Raw genomic sequence first — 19,301 nt, 5'->3', positions numbered from 1 at the left:
AATGTCTACGAGGAAGCCGAATCTGTGTCCACAGGCACGGATCCGTGCACGAGCACTTCCAGGAAATGACATCCAAGGGTTCCCAAAACTGGGGATCTTCAAATGAGCTGTGGGACACTCGGAAGAGTGCTTTCACCAAGAATTTGGCCCCCAAATCAACTAGGCATTTCCAGAGTTTGATTTCACCCTTGTGCCATGGAGAGACACAGTCAAGGCCACCTCATTCCCAAAGAATGGGAACACAGGGAACACATCTCCTCCTGTTTATCAACCATCAGAGGATTCCTTGGCACAAAGAGAGCAGGAGTCTTATGGAACCTCTACAGGATTCCAACCAACTCTGTAGGAACAGGGATCTTTGCACATGTGCAAGGCAGCACTTACGCCTGCTTTCACTGTCTAGAGCTCCAGGGAAACATGACCTCCTGTGGCATCAACCTGAAAGTGCTCCTGACCCTCGTGTCCCCTTCACACCTGGCATCGACCCTGACTTTAGATTTTCTACGCAGTTATCTGTGCAGCTACCTTTACTTGAAAGCTGGAGCCAGCTATCAGACTACTGAGTCGCTCATCCAATTTCAAGATTCACGGGAAAAGCGACCTGCAAATCCTGCGAGTCCAGCCGCAACTGACACACGCTTTCAATTACAGCAAGTTGACCAGTCTCCTGTAGAGCTCTGAGCCATTCACATCTCATAAATATCTTGGGAAAATACATTGTTCTAGTTGGCCGTTTCTCCCATTTCGGTAGGCCGTATCGGACTTGGGCCCAGGCTATCGCAGATGACTCCAGCGCACATGTTTCAGGATTCTCTGATTCCTAAGTATCCACCCACGCACGTCACCGCCACTTAGTCAACCAGGCAAGGTCAAGCACACACCAGGGGACATGCCTCAGCCTTGTCAGCAAACCCTACTGCCTTTTGTGGTGTATCCTCACTTGCCTAAGTGTCAGATGGGGCCAGGGCAAATCACGGGAAATCCCTCACCTTTTGTCCTCGCAACGGTGAACTCCTCGGAGGCAGGTTTTGCTAAAGGACACAAAAAGAGGAAAAGAGCCAAGGAATCAACCTGACCAAAATCGGCCACCCAGGTCTTTTGGATTACTTGGTGCAGGTGAAAGAAATCAAAATGGGAGTCCGCTCTAAAGAAGATCTGTAAGGCTGGGCCAAAGGACTTTCCCACAGGGCCTCAGCATAACCTCTCTGAGCATGATTTTTAGGTCATCATCTCTCTTCCAGACAGATTATGTCATCATTGACCCCGGCCATATCACTCCCCAGGAAAAATCCCCTGAGACCTGAAGATGCTTACCACAAATGTCTTCCTTCCACCCAGGAAGGACAGTGGATGAGAGCGTTCACACATCATCTTCCAGTTTCCCGGGCAGTTGGCTTGACCCCCATGAAAGCAGGACAAGAGACATCGACCTCACTAACCCTTTGAAAAGGGGAAATCAGTAAGACAGAGATCCCAGAAGAGAAACTCACTTCCCTAAGGCTAGGCTTTCAGCCAGACATTCGCGAACACATGGACAAAATCAAGACAGCCATTTGCAACCCACTGGGGAGTCTGCTGACCCATGACAGAAGGAGAGAATCATGCAATATTCAGAAGAAGGCAGAGAGGTCTCTGGATGTAGCACAAATTTACAGGAGGACCCAGGCAAAAGGAGCCTTTGCCATTGCTTAAGCCTGACTGATGTGTTGAAGGCAGCCAACTATGCGTCCACGGGCACTGTCCAATGTGTGCGGACTCCCGGGAAATGGCACCCAAGAGTCCCCAGCACCGGGGGATCTTCAAATCAGCTGGAGGACATTTGGAAAAGAATAGCTTTCCAAGAATTCTGCCAACACTTGTTAAAATTGCCACAGTCCTTCAACGCTTTCGTTTCACCACTGAGCCATGGAGAGACACAATCGAATCTACCTCAGGCCCCAATAATCCCCAGAGAGGGAACACATCTCCTCCCGTATATCAAGCATCAGAGGATCCCGTGGGGCACACGGAAAAGGAGTTCTATGGAATCTCTACAAGATTCCAAAGATCTGTCAAGAAAATGATCTTTCCACATGTGGAAGGCAGCAGTTATGCCTGCATTGCCTGATTAGGCTGTCAGCAGATCCTGACCTCCTGTGGTATGAACCTGAAACGAGTCATGACGCTCGCGACCCACGTACCGAATGGTATTGAGCCTGGCATTAGCTTTTTGACTCAGATAGTGGTGCTGCTGCCTTTTCTTGAATGCTACAGCGAGGTATCAGGCTACTCCAGTCTTCATCCAATACCAAGATGTCTGGGAAAGACGCCCTGGAGATCCTAAGAGTCCAGTCGCAACTGACACAGGCTTTCAACTAGGGCAAGTCTCTCTGGTTTCTCCAGTAGAGCTGCTACACACTCCCATCCCGTAAAGAGTTGAGAGTTGAAAATATTCTCAAATTCCGTAGACATACCCGACTGGGAACCGGACGATCAAAAATTACTCAAGTGGAAATTCTTCTAGGTTCCTGTGCTTCCTACCTATCCACCCGTGCATATCACCGCCACTTGGTCAATAGGTCAGGTCAAGCTCAAAGCAGGGGACACGTCTCAGCTTTTCCACAAAACCCGACTGCCTCTTGGGCTCCATTTTCACTTGTCTAAGTGTCACCAGAGACAAGGGAGAACCGCCATCATTCACTCACCTTGAGTTCTTTCGGTGGTGAATCTCCTGAAAGCAGGTCTTTCCAAATGACAGAAAAAGACGAAAAGAGCCAAGGAATCAGCATGACCAAAATCGGTCAGGGAGGAGTTTTTGATCACTTGGTGGAGGAAAAAGGGATCCAAACGGGGGTCCACTCTGAAGCAGATCATTAACGTTAGGGAAAAGGAGTTTCTCTCTGGGCCTCAGCGGGATCCTATTGAGCATGATTTTTATGTCATCATCTCTCTTGGAGACAAGTTGAGGTGTCTTCGTTGACCCGAGACATCTCAATCCCCGGGAGAAATCACCTGAGTCTTCAAGTTCCTCACCACCGATATCGTCCATCCAGCCCGCAATCACGCAGGATGAGAAGGTTCGCACATCCTCTTCCGGTTTCCCGGGGACTAGCTTGACCCTCATGAAAGCAGGAAAACAGGCTTCGACCTTGCAATCCTTTGAGGAAGGGCAAAGAAGTAAGTCAGACATCAGACGAGAGACATTCATTGCCTAACAGCTATGCTTTTTCCACATATAGCCCAAAAGAGGGACGAAATCAAGACACACACTTCTCTCCCATTAGTGAGACTGCTGACCCTTGACAGAAAGGCAGACGCGTGCCAGATCAAGACAAGGCATAGAGGACTCCGAATGGAGAAAAGTACTCAGGAAGTCCCAGCCAAGAACAGGCTATTCATTTGATCAGCCCCGGCTAATGTCTACGAGGAAGCCGAATCTGTGTCCACAGGCACGGATCCGTGCACGAGCACTTCCAGGAAATGACATCCAAGGGTTCCCAAAACTGGGGATCTTCAAATGAGCTGTGGGACACTCGGAAGAGTGCTTTCACCAAGAATTTGGCCCCCAAATCAACTAGGCATTTCCAGAGTTTGATTTCACCCTTGTGCCATGGAGAGACACAGTCAAGGCCACCTCATTCCCAAAGAATGGGAACACAGGGAACACATCTCCTCCTGTTTATCAACCATCAGAGGATTCCTTGGCACAAAGAGAGCAGGAGTCTTATGGAACCTCTACAGGATTCCAACCAACTCTGTAGGAACAGGGATCTTTGCACATGTGCAAGGCAGCACTTACGCCTGCTTTCACTGTCTAGAGCTCCAGGGAAACATGACCTCCTGTGGCATCAACCTGAAAGTGCTCCTGACCCTCGTGTCCCCTTCACACCTGGCATCGACCCTGACTTTAGATTTTCTACGCAGTTATCTGTGCAGCTACCTTTACTTGAAAGCTGGAGCCAGCTATCAGACTACTGAGTCGCTCATCCAATTTCAAGATTCACGGGAAAAGCGACCTGCAAATCCTGCGAGTCCAGCCGCAACTGACACACGCTTTCAATTACAGCAAGTTGACCAGTCTCCTGTAGAGCTCTGAGCCATTCACATCTCATAAATATCTTGGGAAAATACATTGTTCTAGTTGGCCGTTTCTCCCATTTCGGTAGGCCGTATCGGACTTGGGCCCAGGCTATCGCAGATGACTCCAGCGCACATGTTTCAGGATTCTCTGATTCCTAAGTATCCACCCACGCACGTCACCGCCACTTAGTCAACCAGGCAAGGTCAAGCACACACCAGGGGACATGCCTCAGCCTTGTCAGCAAACGCTACTGCCTTTTGTGGTGTATCCTCACTTGCCTAAGTGTCAGATGGGGCCAGGGCAAATCACGGGAAATCCCTCACCTTTTGTCCTCGCAACAGTGAACTCCTCGGAGGCAGGTTTTGCTAAAGGACACAAAAAGAGGAAAAGAGCCAAGGAATCAACCTGACCAAAATCGGCCACCCAGGTCTTTTGGATTACTTGGTGCAGGTGAAAGAAATCAAAATGGGAGTCCGCTCTAAAGAAGATCTGTAAGGCTGGGCCAAAGGACTTTCCCACAGGGCCTCAGCATAACCTCTCTGAGCATGATTTTTAGGTCATCATCTCTCTTCCAGACAGATTATGTCATCATTGACCCCGGCCATATCACTCCCCAGGAAAAATCCCCTGAGACCTGAAGATGCTTACCACAAATGTCTTCCTTCCACCCAGGAAGGACAGTGGATGAGAGCGTTCACACATCATCTTCCAGTTTCCCGGGCAGTTGGCTTGACCCCCATGAAAGCAGGACAAGAGACATCGACCTCACTAACCCTTTGAAAAGGGGAAATCAGTAAGACAGAGATCCCAGAAGAGAAACTCACTTCCCTAAGGCTAGGCTTTCAGCCAGACTTTCGCGAACACATGGACAAAATCAAGACAGCCATTTGCAACCCACTGGGGAGTCTGCTGACCCATGACAGAAGGAGAGAATCATGCAATATTCAGAAGAAGGCAGAGAGGTCTCTGGATGTAGCACAAATTTACAGGAGGACCCAGGCAAAAGGAGCCTTTGCCATTGCTTAAGCCTGACTGATGTGTTGAAGGCAGCCAACTATGCGTCCACGGGCACTGTCCAATGTGTGCGGACTCCCGGGAAATGGCACCCAAGAGTCCCCAGCACCGGGGGATCTTCAAATCAGCTGGAGGACATTTGGAAAAGAATAGCTTTCCAAGAATTCTGCCAACACTTGTTAAAATTGCCACAGTCCTTCAACGCTTTCGTTTCACCACTGAGCCATGGAGAGACACAATCGAATCTACCTCAGGCCCCAATAATCCCCAGAGAGGGAACACATCTCCTCCCGTATATCAAGCATCAGAGGATCCCGTGGGGCACACGGAAAAGGAGTTCTATGGAATCTCTACAAGATTCCAAAGATCTGTCAAGAAAATGATCTTTCCACATGTGGAAGGCAGCAGTTATGCCTGCATTGCCTGATTAGGCTGTCAGCAGATCCTGACCTCCTGTGGTATGAACCTGAAACGAGTCATGACGCTCGCGACCCACGTACCGAATGGTATTGAGCCTGGCATTAGCTTTTTGACTCAGATAGTGGTGCTGCTGCCTTTTCTTGAATGCTACAGCGAGGTATCAGGCTACTCCAGTCTTCATCCAATACCAAGATGTCTGGGAAAGACGCCCTGGAGATCCTAAGAGTCCAGTCGCAACTGACACAGGCTTTCAACTAGGGCAAGTCTCTCTGGTTTCTCCAGTAGAGCTGCTACACACTCCCATCCCGTAAAGAGTTGAGAGTTGAAAATATTCTCAAATTCCGTAGACATACCCGACTGGGAACCGGACGATCAAAAATTACTCAAGTGGAAATTCTTCTAGGTTCCTGTGCTTCCTACCTATCCACCCGTGCATATCACCGCCACTTGGTCAATAGGTCAGGTCAAGCTCAAAGCAGGGGACACGTCTCAGCTTTTCCACAAAACCCGACTGCCTCTTGGGCTCCATTTTCACTTGTCTAAGTGTCACCAGAGACAAGGGAGAACCGCCATCATTCACTCACCTTGAGTTCTTTCGGTGGTGAATCTCCTGAAAGCAGGTCTTTCCAAATGACAGAAAAAGACGAAAAGAGCCAAGGAATCAGCATGACCAAAATCGGTCAGGGAGGAGTTTTTGATCACTTGGTGGAGGAAAAAGGGATCCAAACGGGGGTCCACTCTGAAGCAGATCATTAACGTTAGGGAAAAGGAGTTTCTCTCTGGGCCTCAGCGGGATCCTATTGAGCATGATTTTTATGTCATCATCTCTCTTGGAGACAAGTTGAGGTGTCTTCGTTGACCCGAGACATCTCAATCCCCGGGAGAAATCACCTGAGTCTTCAAGTTCCTCACCACCGATATCGTCCATCCAGCCCGCAATCACGCAGGATGAGAAGGTTCGCACATCCTCTTCCGGTTTCCCGGGGACTAGCTTGACCCTCATGAAAGCAGGAAAACAGGCTTCGACCTTGCAATCCTTTGAGGAAGGGCAAAGAAGTAAGTCAGACATCAGACGAGAGACATTCATTGCCTAACAGCTATGCTTGTTCCACATATAGCCCAAAAGAGGGACGAAATCAAGACACACACTTCTCGCCCATTAGTGAGACTGCTGACCCTTGACAGAAAGGCAGACGCGTGCCAGATCAAGACAAGGCATAGAGGACTCCGAATGGAGAAAAGTACTCAGGAAGTCCCAGCCAAGAACAGGCTATTCATTTGATCAGCCCCGGCTAATGTCTACGAGGAAGCCGAATCTGTGTCCACAGGCACGGATCCGTGCACGAGCACTTCCAGGAAATGACATCCAAGGGTTCCCAAAACTGGGGATCTTCAAATGAGCTGTGGGACACTCGGAAGAGTGCTTTCACCAAGAATTTGGCCCCCAAATCAACTAGGCATTTCCAGAGTTTGATTTCACCCTTGTGCCATGGAGAGACACAGTCAAGGCCACCTCATTCCCAAAGAATGGGAACACAGGGAACACATCTCCTCCTGTTTATCAACCATCAGAGGATTCCTTGGCACAAAGAGAGCAGGAGTCTTATGGAACCTCTACAGGATTCCAACCAACTCTGTAGGAACAGGGATCTTTGCACATGTGCAAGGCAGCACTTACGCCTGCTTTCACTGTCTAGAGCTCCAGGGAAACATGACCTCCTGTGGCATCAACCTGAAAGTGCTCCTGACCCTCGTGTCCCCTTCACACCTGGCATCGACCCTGACTTTAGATTTTCTACGCAGTTATCTGTGCAGCTACCTTTACTTGAAAGCTGGAGCCAGCTATCAGACTACTGAGTCGCTCATCCAATTTCAAGATTCACGGGAAAAGCGACCTGCAAATCCTGCGAGTCCAGCCGCAACTGACACACGCTTTCAATTACAGCAAGTTGACCAGTCTCCTGTAGAGCTCTGAGCCATTCACATCTCATAAATATCTTGGGAAAATACATTGTTCTAGTTGGCCGTTTCTCCCATTTCGGTAGGCCGTATCGGACTTGGGCCCAGGCTATCGCAGATGACTCCAGCGCACATGTTTCAGGATTCTCTGATTCCTAAGTATCCACCCACGCACGTCACCGCCACTTAGTCAACCAGGCAAGGTCAAGCACACACCAGGGGACATGCCTCAGCCTTGTCAGCAAACCCTACTGCCTTTTGTGGTGTATCCTCACTTGCCTAAGTGTCAGATGGGGCCAGGGCAAATCACGGGAAATCCCTCACCTTTTGTCCTCGCAACGGTGAACTCCTCGGAGGCAGGTTTTGCTAAAGGACACAAAAAGAGGAAAAGAGCCAAGGAATCAACCTGACCAAAATCGGCCACCCAGGTCTTTTGGATTACTTGGTGCAGGTGAAAGAAATCAAAATGGGAGTCCGCTCTAAAGAAGATCTGTAAGGCTGGGCCAAAGGACTTTCCCACAGGGCCTCAGCATAACCTCTCTGAGCATGATTTTTAGGTCATCATCTCTCTTCCAGACAGATTATGTCATCATTGACCCCGGCCATATCACTCCCCAGGAAAAATCCCCTGAGACCTGAAGATGCTTACCACAAATGTCTTCCTTCCACCCAGGAAGGACAGTGGATGAGAGCGTTCACACATCATCTTCCAGTTTCCCGGGCAGTTGGCTTGACCCCCATGAAAGCAGGACAAGAGACATCGACCTCACTAACCCTTTGAAAAGGGGAAATCAGTAAGACAGAGATCCCAGAAGAGAAACTCACTTCCCTAAGGCTAGGCTTTCAGCCAGACATTCGCGAACACATGGACAAAATCAAGACAGCCATTTGCAACCCACTGGGGAGTCTGCTGACCCATGACAGAAGGAGAGAATCATGCAATATTCAGAAGAAGGCAGAGAGGTCTCTGGATGTAGCACAAATTTACAGGAGGACCCAGGCAAAAGGAGCCTTTGCCATTGCTTAAGCCTGACTGATGTGTTGAAGGCAGCCAACTATGCGTCCACGGGCACTGTCCAATGTGTGCGGACTCCCGGGAAATGGCACCCAAGAGTCCCCAGCACCGGGGGATCTTCAAATCAGCTGGAGGACATTTGGAAAAGAATAGCTTTCCAAGAATTCTGCCAACACTTGTTAAAATTGCCACAGTCCTTCAACGCTTTCGTTTCACCACTGAGCCATGGAGAGACACAATCGAATCTACCTCAGGCCCCAATAATCCCCAGAGAGGGAACACATCTCCTCCCGTATATCAAGCATCAGAGGATCCCGTGGGGCACACGGAAAAGGAGTTCTATGGAATCTCTACAAGATTCCAAAGATCTGTCAAGAAAATGATCTTTCCACATGTGGAAGGCAGCAGTTATGCCTGCATTGCCTGATTAGGCTGTCAGCAGATCCTGACCTCCTGTGGTATGAACCTGAAACGAGTCATGACGCTCGCGACCCACGTACCGAATGGTATTGAGCCTGGCATTAGCTTTTTGACTCAGATAGTGGTGCTGCTGCCTTTTCTTGAATGCTACAGCGAGGTATCAGGCTACTCCAGTCTTCATCCAATACCAAGATGTCTGGGAAAGACGCCCTGGAGATCCTAAGAGTCCAGTCGCAACTGACACAGGCTTTCAACTAGGGCAAGTCTCTCTGGTTTCTCCAGTAGAGCTGCTACACACTCCCATCCCGTAAAGAGTTGAGAGTTGAAAATATTCTCAAATTCCGTAGACATACCCGACTGGGAACCGGACGATCAAAAATTACTCAAGTGGAAATTCTTCTAGGTTCCTGTGCTTCCTACCTATCCACCCGTGCATATCACCGCCACTTGGTCAATAGGTCAGGTCAAGCTCAAAGCAGGGGACACGTCTCAGCTTTTCCACAAAACCCGACTGCCTCTTGGGCTCCATTTTCACTTGTCTAAGTGTCACCAGAGACAAGGGAGAACCGCCATCATTCACTCACCTTGAGTTCTTTCGGTGGTGAATCTCCTGAAAGCAGGTCTTTCCAAATGACAGAAAAAGACGAAAAGAGCCAAGGAATCAGCATGACCAAAATCGGTCAGGGAGGAGTTTTTGATCACTTGGTGGAGGAAAAAGGGATCCAAACGGGGGTCCACTCTGAAGCAGATCATTAACGTTAGGGAAAAGGAGTTTCTCTCTGGGCCTCAGCGGGATCCTATTGAGCATGATTTTTATGTCATCATCTCTCTTGGAGACAAGTTGAGGTGTCTTCGTTGACCCGAGACATCTCAATCCCCGGGAGAAATCACCTGAGTCTTCAAGTTCCTCACCACCGATATCGTCCATCCAGCCCGCAATCACGCAGGATGAGAAGGTTCGCACATCCTCTTCCGGTTTCCCGGGGACTAGCTTGACCCTCATGAAAGCAGGAAAACAGGCTTCGACCTTGCAATCCTTTGAGGAAGGGCAAAGAAGTAAGTCAGACATCAGACGAGAGACATTCATTGCCTAACAGCTATGCTTGTTCCACATATAGCCCAAAAGAGGGACGAAATCAAGACACACACTTCTCGCCCATTAGTGAGACTGCTGACCCTTGACAGAAAGGCAGACGCGTGCCAGATCAAGACAAGGCATAGAGGACTCCGAATGGAGAAAAGTACTCAGGAAGTCCCAGCCAAGAACAGGCTATTCATTTGATCAGCCCCGGCTAATGTCTACGAGGAAGCCGAATCTGTGTCCACAGGCACGGATCCGTGCACGAGCACTTCCAGGAAATGACATCCAAGGGTTCCCAAAACTGGGGATCTTCAAATGAGCTGTGGGACACTCGGAAGAGTGCTTTCACCAAGAATTTGGCCCCCAAATCAACTAGGCATTTCCAGAGTTTGATTTCACCCTTGTGCCATGGAGAGACACAGTCAAGGCCACCTCATTCCCAAAGAATGGGAACACAGGGAACACATCTCCTCCTGTTTATCAACCATCAGAGGATTCCTTGGCACAAAGAGAGCAGGAGTCTTATGGAACCTCTACAGGATTCCAACCAACTCTGTAGGAACAGGGATCTTTGCACATGTGCAAGGCAGCACTTACGCCTGCTTTCACTGTCTAGAGCTCCAGGGAAACATGACCTCCTGTGGCATCAACCTGAAAGTGCTCCTGACCCTCGTGTCCCCTTCACACCTGGCATCGACCCTGACTTTAGATTTTCTACGCAGTTATCTGTGCAGCTACCTTTACTTGAAAGCTGGAGCCAGCTATCAGACTACTGAGTCGCTCATCCAATTTCAAGATTCACGGGAAAAGCGACCTGCAAATCCTGCGAGTCCAGCCGCAACTGACACACGCTTTCAATTACAGCAAGTTGACCAGTCTCCTGTAGAGCTCTGAGCCATTCACATCTCATAAATATCTTGGGAAAATACATTGTTCTAGTTGGCCGTTTCTCCCATTTTGGTAGGCCGTATCGGACTTGGGCCCAGGCTATCGCAGATGACTCCAGCGCACATGTTTCAGGATTCTCTGATTCCTAAGTATCCACCCACGCACGTCACCGCCACTTAGTCAACCAGGCAAGGTCAAGCACACACCAGGGGACATGCCTCAGCCTTGTCAGCAAACCCTACTGCCTTTTGTGGTGTATCCTCACTTGCCTAAGTGTCAGATGGGGCCAGGGCAAATCACGGGAAATCCCTCACCTTTTGTCCTCGCAACGGTGAACTCCTCGGAGGCAGGTTTTGCTAAAGGACACAAAAAGAGGAAAAGAGCCAAGGAATCAACCTGACCAAAATCGGCCACCCAGGTCTTTTGGATTACTTGGTGCAGGTGAAAGAAATCAAAATGGGAGTCCGCTCTAAAGAAGATCTGTAAGGCTGGGCCAAAGGACTTTCCCACAGGGCCTCAGCATAACCTCTCTGAGCATGATTTTTAGGTCATCATCTCTCTTCCAGACAGATTATGTCATCATTGACCCCGGCCATATCACTCCCCAGGAAAAATCCCCTGAGACCTGAAGATGCTTACCACAAATGTCTTCCTTCCACCCAGGAAGGACAGTGGATGAGAGCGTTCACACATCATCTTCCAGTTTCCCGGGCAGTTGGCTTGACCCCCATGAAAGCAGGACAAGAGACATCGACCTCACTAACCCTTTGAAAAGGGGAAATCAGTAAGACAGAGATCCCAGAAGAGAAACTCACTTCCCTAAGGCTAGGCTTTCAGCCAGACATTCGCGAACACATGGACAAAATCAAGACAGCCATTTGCAACCCACTGGGGAGTCTGCTGACCCATGACAGAAGGAGAGAATCATGCAATATTCAGAAGAAGGCAGAGAGGTCTCTGGATGTAGCACAAATTTACAGGAGGACCCAGGCAAAAGGAGCCTTTGCCATTGCTTAAGCCTGACTGATGTGTTGAAGGCAGCCAACTATGCGTCCACGGGCACTGTCCAATGTGTGCGGACTCCCGGGAAATGGCACCCAAGAGTCCCCAGCACCGGGGGATCTTCAAATCAGCTGGAGGACATTTGGAAAAGAATAGCTTTCCAAGAATTCTGCCAACACTTGTTAAAATTGCCACAGTCCTTCAACGCTTTCGTTTCACCACTGAGCCATGGAGAGACACAATCGAATCTACCTCAGGCCCCAATAATCCCCAGAGAGGGAACACATCTCCTCCCGTATATCAAGCATCAGAGGATCCCGTGGGGCACACGGAAAAGGAGTTCTATGGAATCTCTACAAGATTCCAAAGATCTGTCAAGAAAATGATCTTTCCACATGTGGAAGGCAGCAGTTATGCCTGCATTGCCTGATTAGGCTGTCAGCAGATCCTGACCTCCTGTGGTATGAACCTGAAACGAGTCATGACGCTCGCGACCCACGTACCGAATGGTATTGAGCCTGGCATTAGCTTTTTGACTCAGATAGTGGTGCTGCTGCCTTTTCTTGAATGCTACAGCGAGGTATCAGGCTACTCCAGTCTTCATCCAATACCAAGATGTCTGGGAAAGACGCCCTGGAGATCCTAAGAGTCCAGTCGCAACTGACACAGGCTTTCAACTAGGGCAAGTCTCTCTGGTTTCTCCAGTAGAGCTGCTACACACTCCCATCCCGTAAAGAGTTGAGAGTTGAAAATATTCTCAAATTCCGTAGACATACCCGACTGGGAACCGGACGATCAAAAATTACTCAAGTGGAAATTCTTCTAGGTTCCTGTGCTTCCTACCTATCCACCCGTGCATATCACCGCCACTTGGTCAATAGGTCAGGTCAAGCTCAAAGCAGGGGACACGTCTCAGCTTTTCCACAAAACCCGACTGCCTCTTGGGCTCCATTTTCACTTGTCTAAGTGTCACCAGAGACAAGGGAGAACCGCCATCATTCACTCACCTTGAGTTCTTTCGGTGGTGAATCTCCTGAAAGCAGGTCTTTCCAAATGACAGAAAAAGACGAAAAGAGCCAAGGAATCAGCATGACCAAAATCGGTCAGGGAGGAGTTTTTGATCACTTGGTGGAGGAAAAAGGGATCCAAACGGGGGTCCACTCTGAAGCAGATCATTAACGTTAGGGAAAAGGAGTTTCTCTCTGGGCCTCAGCGGGATCCTATTGAGCATGATTTTTATGTCATCATCTCTCTTGGAGACAAGTTGAGGTGTCTTCGTTGACCCGAGACATCTCAATCCCCGGGAGAAATCACCTGAGTCTTCAAGTTCCTCACCACCGATATCGTCCATCCAGCCCGCAATCACGCAGGATGAGAAGGTTCGCACATCCTCTTCCGGTTTCCCGGGGACTAGCTTGACCCTCATGAAAGCAGGAAAACAGGCTTCGACCTTGCAATCCTTTGAGGAAGGGCAAAGAAGTAAGTCAGACATCAGACGAGAGACATTCATTGCCTAACAGCTATGCTTGTTCCACATATAGCCCAAAAGAGGGACGAAATCAAGACACACACTTCTCGCCCATTAGTGAGACTGCTGACCCTTGACAGAAAGGCAGACGCGTGCCAGATCAAGACAAGGCATAGAGGACTCCGAATGGAGAAAAGTACTCAGGAAGTCCCAGCCAAGAACAGGCTATTCATTTGATCAGCCCCGGCTAATGTCTACGAGGAAGCCGAATCTGTGTCCACAGGCACGGATCCGTGCACGAGCACTTCCAGGAAATGACATCCAAGGGTTCCCAAAACTGGGGATCTTCAAATGAGCTGTGGGACACTCGGAAGAGTGCTTTCACCAAGAATTTGGCCCCCAAATCAACTAGGCATTTCCAGAGTTTGATTTCACCCTTGTGCCATGGAGAGACACAGTCAAGGCCACCTCATTCCCAAAGAATGGGAACACAGGGAACACATCTCCTCCTGTTTATCAACCATCAGAGGTTTCCTTGGCACAAAGAGAGCAGGAGTCTTATGGAACCTCTACAGGATTCCAACCAGCTCTGTAGGAACAGGGATCTTTGCACATGTGCAAGGCAGCACTTACGCCTGCTTTCACTGTCTAGAGCTCCAGGGAAACATGACCTCCTGTGGCATCAACCTGAAAGTGCTCCTGACCCTCGTGTCCCCTTCACACCTGGCATCGACCCTGACTTTAGATTTTCTACGCAGTTATCTGTGCAGCTACCTTTACTTGAAAGCTGGAGCCAGCTATCAGACTACTGAGTCGCTCATCCAATTTCAAGATTCACGGGAAAAGCGACCTGCAAATCCTGCGAGTCCAGCCGCAACTGACACACGCTTTCAATTACAGCAAGTTGACCAGTCTCCTGTACAGCTCTGAGCCATTCACATCTCATAAATATCTTGGGAAAATACATTGTTCTAGTTGGCCGTTTCTCCCATTTCGGTAGGCCGTATCGGACTTGGACCCAGGCTATCGCAGATGACTCCAGCGCACATGTTTCAGGATTCTCTGATTCCTAAGTATCCACCCACGCACGTCACCGCCACTTAGTCAACCAGGCAAGGTCAAGCACACACCAGGGGACATGCCTCAGCCTTGTCAGCAAACCCTACTGCCTTTTGTGGTGTATCCTCACTTGCCTAAGTGTCAGATGGGGCCAGGGCAAATCACGGGAAATCCCTCACCTTTTGTCCTCGCAACGGTGAACTCCTCGGAGGCAGGTTTTGCTAAAGGACACAAAAAGAGGAAAAGAGCCAAGGAATCAACCTGACCAAAATCGGCCACCCAGGTCTTTTGGATTACTTGGTGCAGGTGAAAGAAATCAAAATGGGAGTCCGCTCTAAAGAAGATCTGTAAGGCTGGGCCAAAGGACTTTCCCACAGGGCCTCAGCATAACCTCTCTGAGCATGATTTTTAGGTCATCATCTCTCTTCCAGACAGATTATGTCATCATTGACCCCAGCCATATCACTCCCCAGGAAAAATCCCCTGAGACCTGAAGATGCTTACCACAAATGTCTTCCTTCCACCCAGGAAGGACAGTGGATGAGAGCGTTCACACATCATCTTCCAGTTTCCCGGGCAGTTGGCTTGACCCCCATGAAAGCAGGACAAGAGACATCGACCTCACTAACCCTTTGAAAAGGGGAAATCAGTAAGACAGAGATCCCAGAAGAGAAACTCACTTCCCTAAGGCTAGGCTTTCAGCCAGACATTCGCGAACACATGGACAAAATCAAGACAGCCATTTGCAACCCACTGGGGAGTCTGCTGACCCATGACAGAAGGAGAGAATCATGCAATATTCAGAAGAAGGCAGAGAGGTCTCTGGATGTAGCACAAATTTACAGGAGGACCCAGGCAAAAGGAGCCTTTGCCATTGCTTAAGCCTGACTGATGTGTTGAAGGCAGCCAACTATGCGTCCACGGGCACTGTCCAATGTGTGCGGACTCCCGGGAAATGGCACCCAAGAGTCCCCAGCACCGGGGGATCTTCAAATCAGCTGGAGGACATTTGGAAAAGAATAGCTTTCCAAGAATTCTGCCAACACTTGTTAAAATTGCCACAGTCCTTCAACGCTTTCGTTTCACCACTGAGCCATGGAGAGACACAATCGAATCTACCTCAGGCCCCAATAATCCCCAGAGAGGGAACACATCTCCTCCCGTATATCAAGCATCAGAGGATCCCGTGGGGCACACGGAAAAGGAGTTCTATGGAATCTCTACAAGATTCCAAAGATCTGTCAAGAAAATGATCTTTCCACATGTGGAAGGCAGCAGTTATGCCTGCATTGCCTGATTAGGCTGTCAGCAGATCCTGACCTCCTGTGGTATGAACCTGAAACGAGTCATGACGCTCGCGACCCACGTACCGAATGGTATTGAGCCTGGCATTAGCTTTTTGACTCAGATAGTGGTGCTGCTGCCTTTTCTTGAATGCTACAGCGAGGTATCAGGCTACTCCAGTCTTCATCCAATACCAAGATGTCTGGGAAAGACGCCCTGGAGATCCTAAGAGTCCAGTCGCAACTGACACAGGCTTTCAACTAGGGCAAGTCTCTCTGGTTTCTCCAGTAGAGCTGCTACACACTCCCATCCCGTAAAGAGTTGAGAGTTGAAAATATTCTCAAATTCCGTAGACATACCCGACTGGGAACCGGACGATCAAAAATTACTCAAGTGGAAATTCTTCTAGGTTCCTGTGCTTCCTACCTATCCACCCGTGCATATCACCGCCACTTGGTCAATAGGTCAGGTCAAGCTCAAAGCAGGGGACACGTCTCAGCTTTTCCACAAAACCCGACTGCCTCTTGGGCTCCATTTTCACTTGTCTAAGTGTCACCAGAGACAAGGGAGAACCGCCATCATTCACTCACCTTGAGTTCTTTCGGTGGTGAATCTCCTGAAAGCAGGTCTTTCCAAATGACAGAAAAAGACGAAAAGAGCCAAGGAATCAGCATGACCAAAATCGGTCAGGGAGGAGTTTTTGATCACTTGGTGGAGGAAAAAGGGATCCAAACGGGGGTCCACTCTGAAGCAGATCATTAACGTTAGGGAAAAGGAGTTTCTCTCTGGGCCTCAGCGGGATCCTATTGAGCATGATTTTTATGTCATCATCTCTCTTGGAGACAAGTTGAGGTGTCTTCGTTGACCCGAGACATCTCAATCCCCGGGAGAAATCACCTGAGTCTTCAAGTTCCTCACCACCGATATCGTCCATCCAGCCCGCAATCACGCAGGATGAGAAGGTTCGCACATCCTCTTCCGGTTTCCCGGGGACTAGCTTGACCCTCATGAAAGCAGGAAAACAGGCTTCGACCTTGCAATCCTTTGAGGAAGGGCAAAGAAGTAAGTCAGACATCAGACGAGAGACATTCATTGCCTAACAGCTATGCTTGTTCCACATATAGCCCAAAAGAGGGACGAAATCAAGACACACACTTCTCGCCCATTAGTGAGACTGCTGACCCTTGACAGAAAGGCAGACGTGTGCCAGATCAAGACAAGGCATAGAGGACTCCGAATGGAGAAAAGTACTCAGGAAGTCCCAGCCAAGAACAGGCTATTCATTTGATCAGCCCCGGCTAATGTCTACGAGGAAGCCGAATCTGTGTCCACAGGCACGGATCCGTGCACGAGCACTTCCAGGAAATGACATCCAAGGGTTCCCAAAACTGGGGATCTTCAAATGAGCTGTGGGACACTCGGAAGAGTGCTTTCACCAAGAATTTGGCCCCCAAATCAACTAGGCATTTCCAGAGTTTGATTTCACCCTTGTGCCATGGAGAGACACAGTCAAGGCCACCTCATTCCCAAAGAATGGGAACACAGGGAACACATCTCCTCCTGTTTATCAACCATCAGAGGTTTCCTTGGCACAAAGAGAGCAGGAGTCTTATGGAACCTCTACAGGATTCCAACCAACTCTGTAGGAACAGGGATCTTTGCACATGTGCAAGGCAGCACTTACGCCTGCTTTCACTGTCTAGAGCTCCAGGGAAACATGACCTCCTGTGGCATCAACCTGAAAGTGCTCCTGACCCTCGTGTCCCCTTCACACCTGGCATCGACCCTGACTTTAGATTTTCTACGCAGTTATCTGTGCAGCTACCTTTACTTGAAAGCTGGAGCCAGCTATCAGACTACTGAGTCGCTCATCCAATTTCAAGATTCACGGGAAAAGCGACCTGCAAATCCTGCGAGTCCAGCCGCAACTGACACACGCTTTCAATTACAGCAAGTTGACCAGTCTCCTGTAGAGCTCTGAGCCATTCACATCTCATAAATATCTTGGGAAAATACATTGTTCTAGTTGGCCGTTTCTCCCATTTCGGTAGGCCGTATCGGACTTGGACCCAGGCTATCGCAGATGACTCCAGCGCACATGTTTCAGGATTCTCTGATTGCTAAGTATCCACCCACGCACGTCACCGCCACTTAGTCAACCAGGCAAGGTCAAGCACACACCAGGGGACATGCCTCAGCCTTGTCAGCAAACCCTACTGCCTTTTGTGGTGTATCCTCACTTGCCTAAGTGTCAGATGGGGCCAGGGCAAATCACGGGAAATCCCTCACCTTTTGTCCTCGCAACGGTGAACTCCTCGGAGGCAGGTTTTGCTAAAGGACACAAAAAGAGGAAAAGAGCCAAGGAATCAACCTGACCAAAATCGGCCACCCAGGTCTTTTGGATTACTTGGTGCAGGTGAAAGAAATCAAAATGGGAGTCCGCTCTAAAGAAGATCTGTAAGGCTGGGCCAAAGGACTTTCCCACAGGGCCTCAGCATAACCTCTCTGAGCATGATTTTTAGGTCATCGTCTCTCTTCCAGACAGATTATGTCATCATTGACCCCGGCCATATCACTCCCCAGGAAAAATCCCCTGAGACCTGAAGATGCTTACCACAAATGTCTTCCTTCCACCCAGGAAGGACAGTGGATGAGAGCGTTCACACATCATCTTCCAGTTTCCCGGGCAGTTGGCTTGACCCCCATGAAAGCAGGACAAGAGACATCGACCTCACTAACCCTTTGAAAAGGGGAAATCAGTAAGACAGAGATCCCAGAAGAGAAACTCACTTCCCTAAGGCTAGGCTTTCAGCCAGACTTTCGCGAACACATGGACAAAATCAAGACAGCCATTTGCAACCCACTGGGGAGTCTGCTGACCCATGACAGAAGGAGAGAATCATGCAATATTCAGAAGAAGGCAGAGAGGTCTCTGGATGTAGCACAAATTTACAGGAGGACCCAGGCAAAAGGAGCCTTTGCCATTGCTTAAGCCTGACTGATGTGTTGAAGGCAGCCAACTATGCGTCCACGGGCACTGTCCAATGTGTGCGGACTCCCGGGAAATGGCACCCAAGAGTCCCCAGCACCGGGGGATCTTCAAATCAGCTGGAGGACATTTGGAAAAGAATAGCTTTCCAAGAATTCTGCCAACACTTGTTAAAATTGCCACAGTCCTTCAACGCTTTCGTTTCACCACTGAGCCATGGAGAGACACAATCGAATCTACCTCAGGCCCCAATAATCCCCAGAGAGGGAACACATCTCCTCCCGTATATCAAGCATCAGAGGATCCCGTGGGGCACACGGAAAAGGAGTTCTATGGAATCTCTACAAGATTCCAAAGATCTGTCAAGAAAATGATCTTTCCACATGTGGAAGGCAGCAGTTATGCCTGCATTGCCTGATTAGGCTGTCAGCAGATCCTGACCTCCTGTGGTATGAACCTGAAACGAGTCATGACGCTCGCGACCCACGTACCGAATGGTATTGAGCCTGGCATTAGCTTTTTGACTCAGATAGTGGTGCTGCTGCCTTTTCTTGAATGCTACAGCGAGGTATCAGGCTACTCCAGTCTTCATCCAATACCAAGATGTCTGGGAAAGACGCCCTGGAGATCCTAAGAGTCCAG

The 19,301-nt window shown here is 49.3% G+C and overlaps 11 non-coding genes across 11 annotated transcripts; all 11 read right to left on the bottom strand.

Moving 5' to 3' along the window:
* Positions 1-1,186: 1,186 nt before the first annotated feature.
* On the bottom strand, positions 1,187-1,264 carry LOC126057853 (small nucleolar RNA SNORD115). Its single transcript, XR_007512924.1, has one exon. It is a non-coding gene; the product is annotated as a small nucleolar RNA SNORD115 (small nucleolar RNA).
* Positions 1,265-2,881: 1,617 nt separating this feature from the next.
* On the bottom strand, positions 2,882-2,962 carry LOC126057482 (small nucleolar RNA SNORD115). The gene has a single exon (XR_007512568.1). It is a non-coding gene; the product is annotated as a small nucleolar RNA SNORD115 (small nucleolar RNA).
* A 1,618-nt stretch (positions 2,963-4,580) lies between these two features.
* LOC126057852 (small nucleolar RNA SNORD115) lies at positions 4,581-4,658 on the bottom strand. Its single transcript, XR_007512923.1, has one exon. It is a non-coding gene; the product is annotated as a small nucleolar RNA SNORD115 (small nucleolar RNA).
* A 1,617-nt stretch (positions 4,659-6,275) lies between these two features.
* Positions 6,276-6,356, bottom strand: LOC126057481 (small nucleolar RNA SNORD115). Its single transcript, XR_007512567.1, has one exon. It is a non-coding gene; the product is annotated as a small nucleolar RNA SNORD115 (small nucleolar RNA).
* Positions 6,357-7,974: 1,618 nt separating this feature from the next.
* On the bottom strand, positions 7,975-8,052 carry LOC126057851 (small nucleolar RNA SNORD115). Its single transcript, XR_007512922.1, has one exon. It is a non-coding gene; the product is annotated as a small nucleolar RNA SNORD115 (small nucleolar RNA).
* A 1,617-nt stretch (positions 8,053-9,669) lies between these two features.
* Positions 9,670-9,750, bottom strand: LOC126057480 (small nucleolar RNA SNORD115). The gene has a single exon (XR_007512566.1). It is a non-coding gene; the product is annotated as a small nucleolar RNA SNORD115 (small nucleolar RNA).
* Positions 9,751-11,368: 1,618 nt separating this feature from the next.
* Positions 11,369-11,446, bottom strand: LOC126057848 (small nucleolar RNA SNORD115). The gene has a single exon (XR_007512920.1). It is a non-coding gene; the product is annotated as a small nucleolar RNA SNORD115 (small nucleolar RNA).
* A 1,617-nt stretch (positions 11,447-13,063) lies between these two features.
* On the bottom strand, positions 13,064-13,144 carry LOC126057479 (small nucleolar RNA SNORD115). Its single transcript, XR_007512565.1, has one exon. It is a non-coding gene; the product is annotated as a small nucleolar RNA SNORD115 (small nucleolar RNA).
* A 1,618-nt stretch (positions 13,145-14,762) lies between these two features.
* LOC126057847 (small nucleolar RNA SNORD115) lies at positions 14,763-14,840 on the bottom strand. Its single transcript, XR_007512919.1, has one exon. It is a non-coding gene; the product is annotated as a small nucleolar RNA SNORD115 (small nucleolar RNA).
* A 1,617-nt stretch (positions 14,841-16,457) lies between these two features.
* Positions 16,458-16,538, bottom strand: LOC126057478 (small nucleolar RNA SNORD115). The gene has a single exon (XR_007512564.1). It is a non-coding gene; the product is annotated as a small nucleolar RNA SNORD115 (small nucleolar RNA).
* Positions 16,539-18,156: 1,618 nt separating this feature from the next.
* LOC126057939 (small nucleolar RNA SNORD115) lies at positions 18,157-18,234 on the bottom strand. Its single transcript, XR_007513012.1, has one exon. It is a non-coding gene; the product is annotated as a small nucleolar RNA SNORD115 (small nucleolar RNA).
* Between the last annotated feature and the right edge of the window lie 1,067 nt (positions 18,235-19,301).

This window comes from Elephas maximus, chromosome 13, assembly GCF_024166365.1.
Source record: "Elephas maximus indicus isolate mEleMax1 chromosome 13, mEleMax1 primary haplotype, whole genome shotgun sequence".
Classification (NCBI taxonomy): domain Eukaryota; kingdom Metazoa; phylum Chordata; class Mammalia; order Proboscidea; family Elephantidae; genus Elephas; species Elephas maximus.
This window is presented reverse-complemented; position numbering and strand designations above follow the sequence as displayed.